The sequence below is a fragment of the Coregonus lavaretus genome (assembly GCF_964263955.1).
Source record: "Coregonus lavaretus genome assembly, chromosome: 7".
Classification (NCBI taxonomy): domain Eukaryota; kingdom Metazoa; phylum Chordata; class Actinopteri; order Salmoniformes; family Salmonidae; genus Coregonus; species Coregonus lavaretus.
The window spans coordinates 3,288,497-3,296,177 of NC_139994.1; the positions used below are offsets into that span (position 1 = coordinate 3,288,497).

The window sequence follows — 7,681 nt, forward strand, 5'->3', positions numbered from 1 at the left end:
CTCCACGGGGGATTGCTATGGCGCTGATAAATAAACACCTTACTTTGCCACGGTAATGCCAAATTAACCCTGTTTACACCCACAGGCTTCACACACACCTGCAGACACACAGACTGCGTCCCAAATGACACCCTAGTCCCTTTATAGTGCACTGCTGTAGACCAGGGCCCCGTAGTAACAAACACATTATCATAGAAAGAGGCTACAGTGCCTTCCAAAAGTATTCACCCCCCCTTGGCGTTTTTCCTATTTTGTTGCATTACAACCTGTAATTTAAATGGATTTTTATTTGGATTTCATGTAATGGACATGCACAAAATAGTCCAAATTGGTGCAGTGAAATGAAAAAAATGAAAAAAAGAACTTGTTTCAAAAAATTCGACACAATAAATAACGGAAAAGTGGTGCGTGCATATGTATTCACCCCCTTTGCTATGAAGCCCCTAAATAAGATCTGGTGCAACCAATTACCTTCAGAAGTCACATAATTAATTAAATAAAGTCCACCTGTGTGCAATCTAAGTGTCACATGATCTGTCACATGATCTCAGTTCTGAAAGGCCCCAGAGTCTGCAACACCACTAATCAAGGGGCACCACCAAGCAAGCGGCACCATGAAGACCAAGGAGCTCTCCAAACAGGTCAGGGACAAAGTTGTGGAGAAGTACAGATCAGGGTTGGGTTATAAAAAAATATCTAAAACTTTTAACATCCCACTGAGCACCATTAAATCCATCATTAAAAAATTTAAAGAATATGGCACCACAACAAACCTGCCAAGAGAGGGATGCCCACCAAAACTCACGGACCAGGCAAGGAGGGCATTAATCAGAGGCAACAAAGAGACCAAAGATAACCCTGAAGGAGCTGCAAAGCTCCACAGCGGAGATTGGAGTATCTGTCCATAGGACCTCTTTAAGCCGTACATTCCACAGAGCTGGGCTTTACGGAAGAGTGGCCAGAAAAAAGCCATTGCTTAAAGAAAAAAATAAGCAAACACGTATTCGCCAAAAGGCATGTGGGAGACTCCCCAAACATATGGAAGAAGGTACTCTGGTCAGATGACTAAAATTGAACTTTTTGGCCATCAAGGAAAACGCTATGTCTGGCGCAAACCCAACACCTCTCATCACCCCGAGAACACCATCCCCACAGTGAAGCATGGTGGTGGAAGCATCATGCTGTGGGGATGTTTTTCATCGGCAGGGACTGGGAAACTGGTCAGAATTGAAGGATGGCGCTAAATACAGGGAAATTGTTGAGGGAAACTTGTTTCAGTCTTCCAGAGATTTGAGACTGGGACGGAGGTTCACCTTCCAGCAGGACAATGACCCTAAGCATACTGCTAAAACAACACTTGAGTGGTTTAAGGGGAAACATTTAAATGTCTTGGAATGGCCTAGTCAAAGCCCAGACCTCAATCCAATTGAGAATCTGTGGTATGACTTAAAGATTGCTGTACACCAGCGGAACCCATCCAACTTGAAGGAGCTGGAGCAGTTTTGCCTTGAAGAATGGGCAAAAATCCCAGTGGCTATATGTGCCAAGCTTATAGAGTCCTACCCCAAGAGACTTGCAGCTGTAATTGCGCAAAAGGTGGCTCTACAAAGTATTTTAATTTTTTAATTTTGGGGGGGGGGGGGTGAATAGTTATGCAAGCTCAAGTTTTCGGTTTTATTTTTTGTTTGTTTCACAATAAAAAATATTTTGCATCTTCAAAGTGGTAGGCATGTTGTGTAAATCAAATGATACAACCCCCCCCCAAAAAAAAATCAATTTTAATTCCAGGTTGTAAGGCAACAAAATAGGAAAAATGCCAAGGGGGGTGAATACTTTCACAAGCCACTGTAGGAGGACCCTTGTGATTTGATGCTAACTTAACACAATGAATCTGCAAAAAAATATCTGCAAGACACAATATCCATGGTGCTTAACACAGCATTACAGACAGACATTCACTAGTGTCCAAACAGACATATACAATCCAATGAATCTGCAAAAAAATCTGCAGACATAATGCTGAGAAAAGCACTTTTTATATCGAGACAATGCTATGGGTATCTGCCAAAACCGGAGAACCGGATACAATCCAGAGAGGGCTCGGTCAGAATACAAGTACACTGTAAACCCTAATAAGTTCACATAACTCAAAAAATATTTTGTAACAGATTACACAAAAATATTTTAGTGATGTTTTTAAATGTTTTAAGTTTACATAAAATACAATTTATATTTACAGTTGCCTTAAATTATCTCAATGTTATATTATAAATATTGATATTCCTCAACTTATAATTATGGATTAATTCACTTAAAATTTTCAATATTTTTCAACTCATATAATGTGGGAAATACACTCAAAATTTTCAATATTTTTCAACTCATATAATGTGGGAAATACACTCAAAATATTAAATATTCTTCAACTCATATAATGTGTGAAATACACTCAAAATTTTCAATATTCTTCAACTCATAATGTGGGACATGCAATCAAAATTAATTCTAAACTGAAATACTGATGTCGGTCCATTACACAATTATAATCAGCGAATAATGTTAGAAAACATGAAAGTGACACCACAGTGACAATTTAACTTTTTTTTTATTCAACACAATGTGCTTTTAAAAAGGCACGAATCAAAAGGAGCTCAGTCAAAACAAAGTGCTTGTCATAAATTAAAACAAAAAAGGAAATGACTCCATAAAAACAAAATGTGTTTTAAAGTACATTAAGTGTTAATAGTTCCATATTCTGATAGTGGTCATTGCTACAGAGGGTAGATTCAGTATTTTCGGTCTCCATATCACATTATTCAGTAAACATTATGATAAAAACTCACAAAGGCTTCATGTTAAAATTCAATAAGATTCTAATTATAATCCATCCTCAACAGCAATAACAACTATTAGAATGTGGAGCCATTTAAAACGTTTTGGCACTTACTGTACCTTGAAGGCTGCAACTAACTTTTTTTAAATAAAACATTCAAATAAAAGTACTGGTTTCTACTGTGCCGTACTTCAACTGGCAACATCAAGGTAAGCATTAGGTCACACAACATTAAACATGTATAGTGCATGAATTCAACAGTCGTTTCCCACAACTACAGTGCAAAAACTTGGGCTTGGCAATACGTCAATGTTGTGATATTTATCTATTAACAATCAATGTATTAAATCTGAGGTAGTAGAGGCAAACAGTGTAACATATTAAACATGAGGTAGAAGAGGCAAATTATTACATTTGTAAAGAGGGGAAAAAAACAAAAAACATCCTCAATACTCAGCTCAACAAATAGTCCATTCTGAGTGATTCACTCATTGAACAAATCATTCTTCAGTGTCAGTAGACGCCCTTTCAGTGGTTTGTTGTCCTCAAGACACATCACAACTTTTTGGATAAATGTGAATGTAAGCTCGAGATTCTTTGGGTACTGTAGGTCTAGTGCATAGACATACCCAAAGAGCAGGATAAATGAGTCAGCCAGGTTTGTGGGACCACTCACAAGTATTTCATCTTCCACGACAATACAGATGCTCTCAGGGCTGAAGAGGGCCGCATCAGTAGTATCATCAGTGACAACTGTCAGGAGAGCCACCGGAGTGTCAGTGAGGTCTGGACCATCTGCTGACTATAAAACACAAATAATACAAAAATGAGTTCAGCCCCTCAAGGATACAAATCATGCTAATGATGTCTAGACATTACAGTCACTTTGCACTTAGACTGCAGCTAAGCTACATGTTTAAACTATTTTCTTTACACATGCTTATTATTTTATGTTAGTTTCACACCTACCTGTAAGCATACTTTTTGTTTAGTGGAATTCTTTATACTTACCTTTTCATTTATGTAATTTCTACATGTCAGTTTGCAGAATAACAACTCAAGGAAACTTCATAAACAGGTCCTGGGGGCTATTCCAGAAAGGAGGTTCAACAAACTGAGCCTAACCCTGAACTCAGAGTTGACTTACCCTGTGAAGTGAAACTGAGTTTTCAGTTACAGAACAGCTGATCTGAGTTAGGTAAGTTGACTCAGAGTACGTTAACTCGGAGTTGAGCTTGTGCCTGACGACTAGTAAAAAGCCATCATCAATGGAGCTCCGATACGGTTATTCACCATGGCAACGGGAGAAAACAGGAAGCAGACATTTTCTGGCTGCGGCTGTTATATAAATCACTGACAGAGTTTCAGATGCAGTCGTCTTTTCATTTTGAAATTATCACTTTATTTTATATTAGCCTTTAAGGAAGTGGTTGAATGTTGTTCAATGTTTTATTTTATTTAAATCGGCTGAAAATGAAATATAAAAACATTTTATCTCATACTCAATGCGGTGACAAACTAGAAACACGGACTTTGAAATTACGTTGTTGGAAAAAATACAATTGGCTATACTGATGGTTTTCACATAACCTGCTTTCTGGAATGCCCCTCTGGTTCTCCTAGAGTTCTTTGAGTGATGTCATGTTTAAGCTGACTGAATAGCTAAGCAAAGGGATTGATAGTGAGGCCAGTACACTTACATTACAGGTCCTGAAAAACTTGGAGGCATCTTCACGCAGGTACACAGGAAGTGCACGAAGGACGAGGGCCCGTCTCATATTTACATCACGTTGTTCCTACATGGACAAAAAATATCCATTACAATAATAATTACACAAATATCAAAAACATTCATTGTACACTAATTATAGTAAAAATGAAAATGTTAAAAGATAAGCAAGTTAGTTATTAACAAGCAAAGCATCAAAGTTGTGTGCTTATAGATCTGCTATTTCTGTTGTTGTTCTTTGTATTTAACAAAGTATTAATAAAGGGTTCAAGTGATCAACTGTTGACCCCACAGTTGAGATAAAAACATTTAGAGAAATAGCAAAAGAATGACTGTGGAAACACATAAAATAAAACCAATTATTAGTGTAACCCTCTCACCAGGCTCGAATTTGACTCTCACGATATTACCTTATTTAGAATATCTGAACAGCATGGGATATTAGGTGAGAAGGACATCTCCAATAAGAATCCCTATTGTAAACTTGCTAGGGTGAATGACAAATAGGGTATTAACTTCAGATAGAATGATTATAGACTTGGTTATTGTTATAAGGATATGCTTTCCCATGCATTAAATGAAACTGAAACAGTAAATGACTCCACCAATACAACAGACATAAGGTTCAAGATCTATATTAATCAAATGTTCAATGTATCACATCAAAAGAAATACAAATTATAAACCCCAATGACTATTCCACAACCCCATGTCCAAATTATTTGCAAGCTTGCTTAAACCCTGGGCGCGCGTTGGAGCTCATAAAAAAAATGACGACATACATAAAGTCCCGAAGTCCACCCCACATTTGTAGTTACTCACTACTTGTAGATAATGCCTCAGCAAAATATAGTAGTTCCGTGCAGGTGTCCTCACAAGATCCACCGCGAACACAGCTATCAATGCAGCCAGTACTCGGTAGCAGCAACAGACATCCGTTGGAAACCCGAACTGATCGTCACAAGCAATTCTCTCCAAGTCTTGCACGATGCTAGGCTAACCTCTAGGATGTCGAATGTCTCCACAATGCGACGGCAGCTTCAGTCTCCACTTGGTCTTTCTTAACTAAATAATAAACACTCTCTTATAGAAATAAAATCAGGATTTCCCTTAAAAAAACTCTGTAGGTATGGTTTTGTTCTCTTTATCGTTTCCTTTGGTCGTTTTTCCTTCACCAACCCCACTAACGTCTCTCCTCTCCCTTCTTTCAACTTTTCCCTCCCTTTTCTTTCCCGGCAACCAGTCCACTCTCCCATTGGCCACAACTTAACAAGTTAGCTCATTGGTCAAAACTTTAACGAGATACGTGGGAAATTTAAACTTAAAAGTAAACCAACCTATTCACTTGTACATTTTTTAAAAACATTGCTTCAAAAGAAATGCATTAATGACATTACAAATCAGGAGCTATTCGATCACCTTTTAAATCTAATACCAATGAATTATAACAAATACACTCTATACTTGGTTTTAGCAATGTATTACATTAGTAACACTATTTCATAATACATCCTACCTGAACTGTTAAAAGGATTTCGAGATGATCTCACAACCACACACTTGAGCCTAGGAAGAAATACAAACACAGGCCTGGTTAGCATCATGATAACACACTCACATTATGTTGTTTAGCATTGTTCGTTTCACGCTAGCACACACGTACACACAGCTCGATAACGTAAAATATTTACTGTGTAAGGCAGACACTTATTGAAATAAGTATAATCACAGTACGCACTTGCATTACCAGCGAACAGCGAAAACTCATGGACCTTCCTCCACCGTCAATGTCCCGGGCAAACATGCATTATGGGAAATGTAGTTCATCCAGGAAACCTGCTGATAACGTTACACGTTGTAAGATGAAGTAACGTAACGTATTTATCACATATTTAACAACTTCTAAAGTTACAATTACTTGGATTTTTACACTATTTACAACAAATATTCACTGTGCACATTATACAAATGTATTCCCAGTTCCACATTTAAGACTATCGAAATTCAATTGAAAAAAAACAACAACAAAAACAGAGTTACTTACCAAATCAGAGGTGATGATAAGATGGCGCTTAAGAAAACGAGGGCAATAAGACTAATGATAAAAACGGAGGTGGTGGTGGTTTCAAGCGGGCAGCATAAAAGTGCGCATTGCAAACAAATTAAAACAAATTAAACTGTGTTCCACATCCACACGGGCGGCCCAAACATCCCCGCATCTCGGCATATTCAAGATGGCTGACTCAGCTTTCCTGAGGGAGAGATGACCCACCCACCAGAACGTCATGACGTCGATAACGTCATGACACTACCTAAACTTTTTGAGCGTTCCACACAAATTACCTATAAAATATTGAGCCCTCTTCAATTAAAGTGGCATAAATCTCAACAGAGCTCAACACTTTATAGTTTGGTCAACTGCATAACGACATTTGACTGTTATGACCTTATTACTTATGAGCTAGTACAACTGTTTGGGAATACAGTGTAGAACACAGTGGAATATGTATGCACCAATACGTCCTACACAGAGATACATGAGAAGATGTGGATGGGGCTTACACATCTATAAACAGGGCCTGAGGATGCAAGCCTGATCTAATCTGAAGTAAAGACAGAGAAGAAAACAGGTAGTGGATAGCCCTCTCCAAACATACACTGTCTGCAACACATCTACTCACACCCTCTGCTACTTATCCAGACACATACTGTCACAAATCAGCACACCAAATCGTGTATCATAACCCTCTCTATCACAAAGTATCTCTCTCCCTCCCTCTCCTCTCCCTCTCCTCCTCCTCTCCTCTCCTCTCCTCTCCACTCCTCTCCTCTCCTCTCTCTCTCTCTCTCTATTCAATTCAATTCAATGGGATTTATTGGCATAGGAAACATATGTTTACATTGCGAAAGCAAGTGAAATAGATCACGAACAAAAGTGAAATAAACAATCTCTTGCTCTCTCTCTCTCTCTCTTTCAAATGTACTGTAAACACACAGAGACACACACACTAGGCCTAAATACACACAAACAAACAATAGTAGGCCATTGTGATTGATTCAATAACAAGCTGTACCAATTTTTTTTACATTCAGAACAGATACTGGAAGTCATGATTCTC

At 38.2% G+C, this 7,681-nt stretch overlaps 1 long non-coding RNA gene across 3 annotated transcripts; it reads right to left on the reverse strand.

The window, feature by feature from the left end:
* Positions 1-2,586: 2,586 nt before the first annotated feature.
* Positions 2,587-6,780, reverse strand: LOC311131683. Of its 3 annotated transcripts, none has more exons than XR_014613447.1 (6): positions 6,607-6,780; positions 6,292-6,398; positions 6,079-6,128; positions 5,385-5,627; positions 4,534-4,629; positions 2,587-3,635 (listed from the first exon to the last, which is right to left on the reverse strand). It is a non-coding gene; the product is annotated as an uncharacterized lncRNA (long non-coding RNA). The 3 variants fall into 3 exon arrangements; XR_014613449.1 differs by having other exon boundaries at positions 6,292-6,401; XR_014613448.1 differs by lacking the exon at positions 5,385-5,627 and having other exon boundaries at positions 6,292-6,401.
* Between the last annotated feature and the right edge of the window lie 901 nt (positions 6,781-7,681).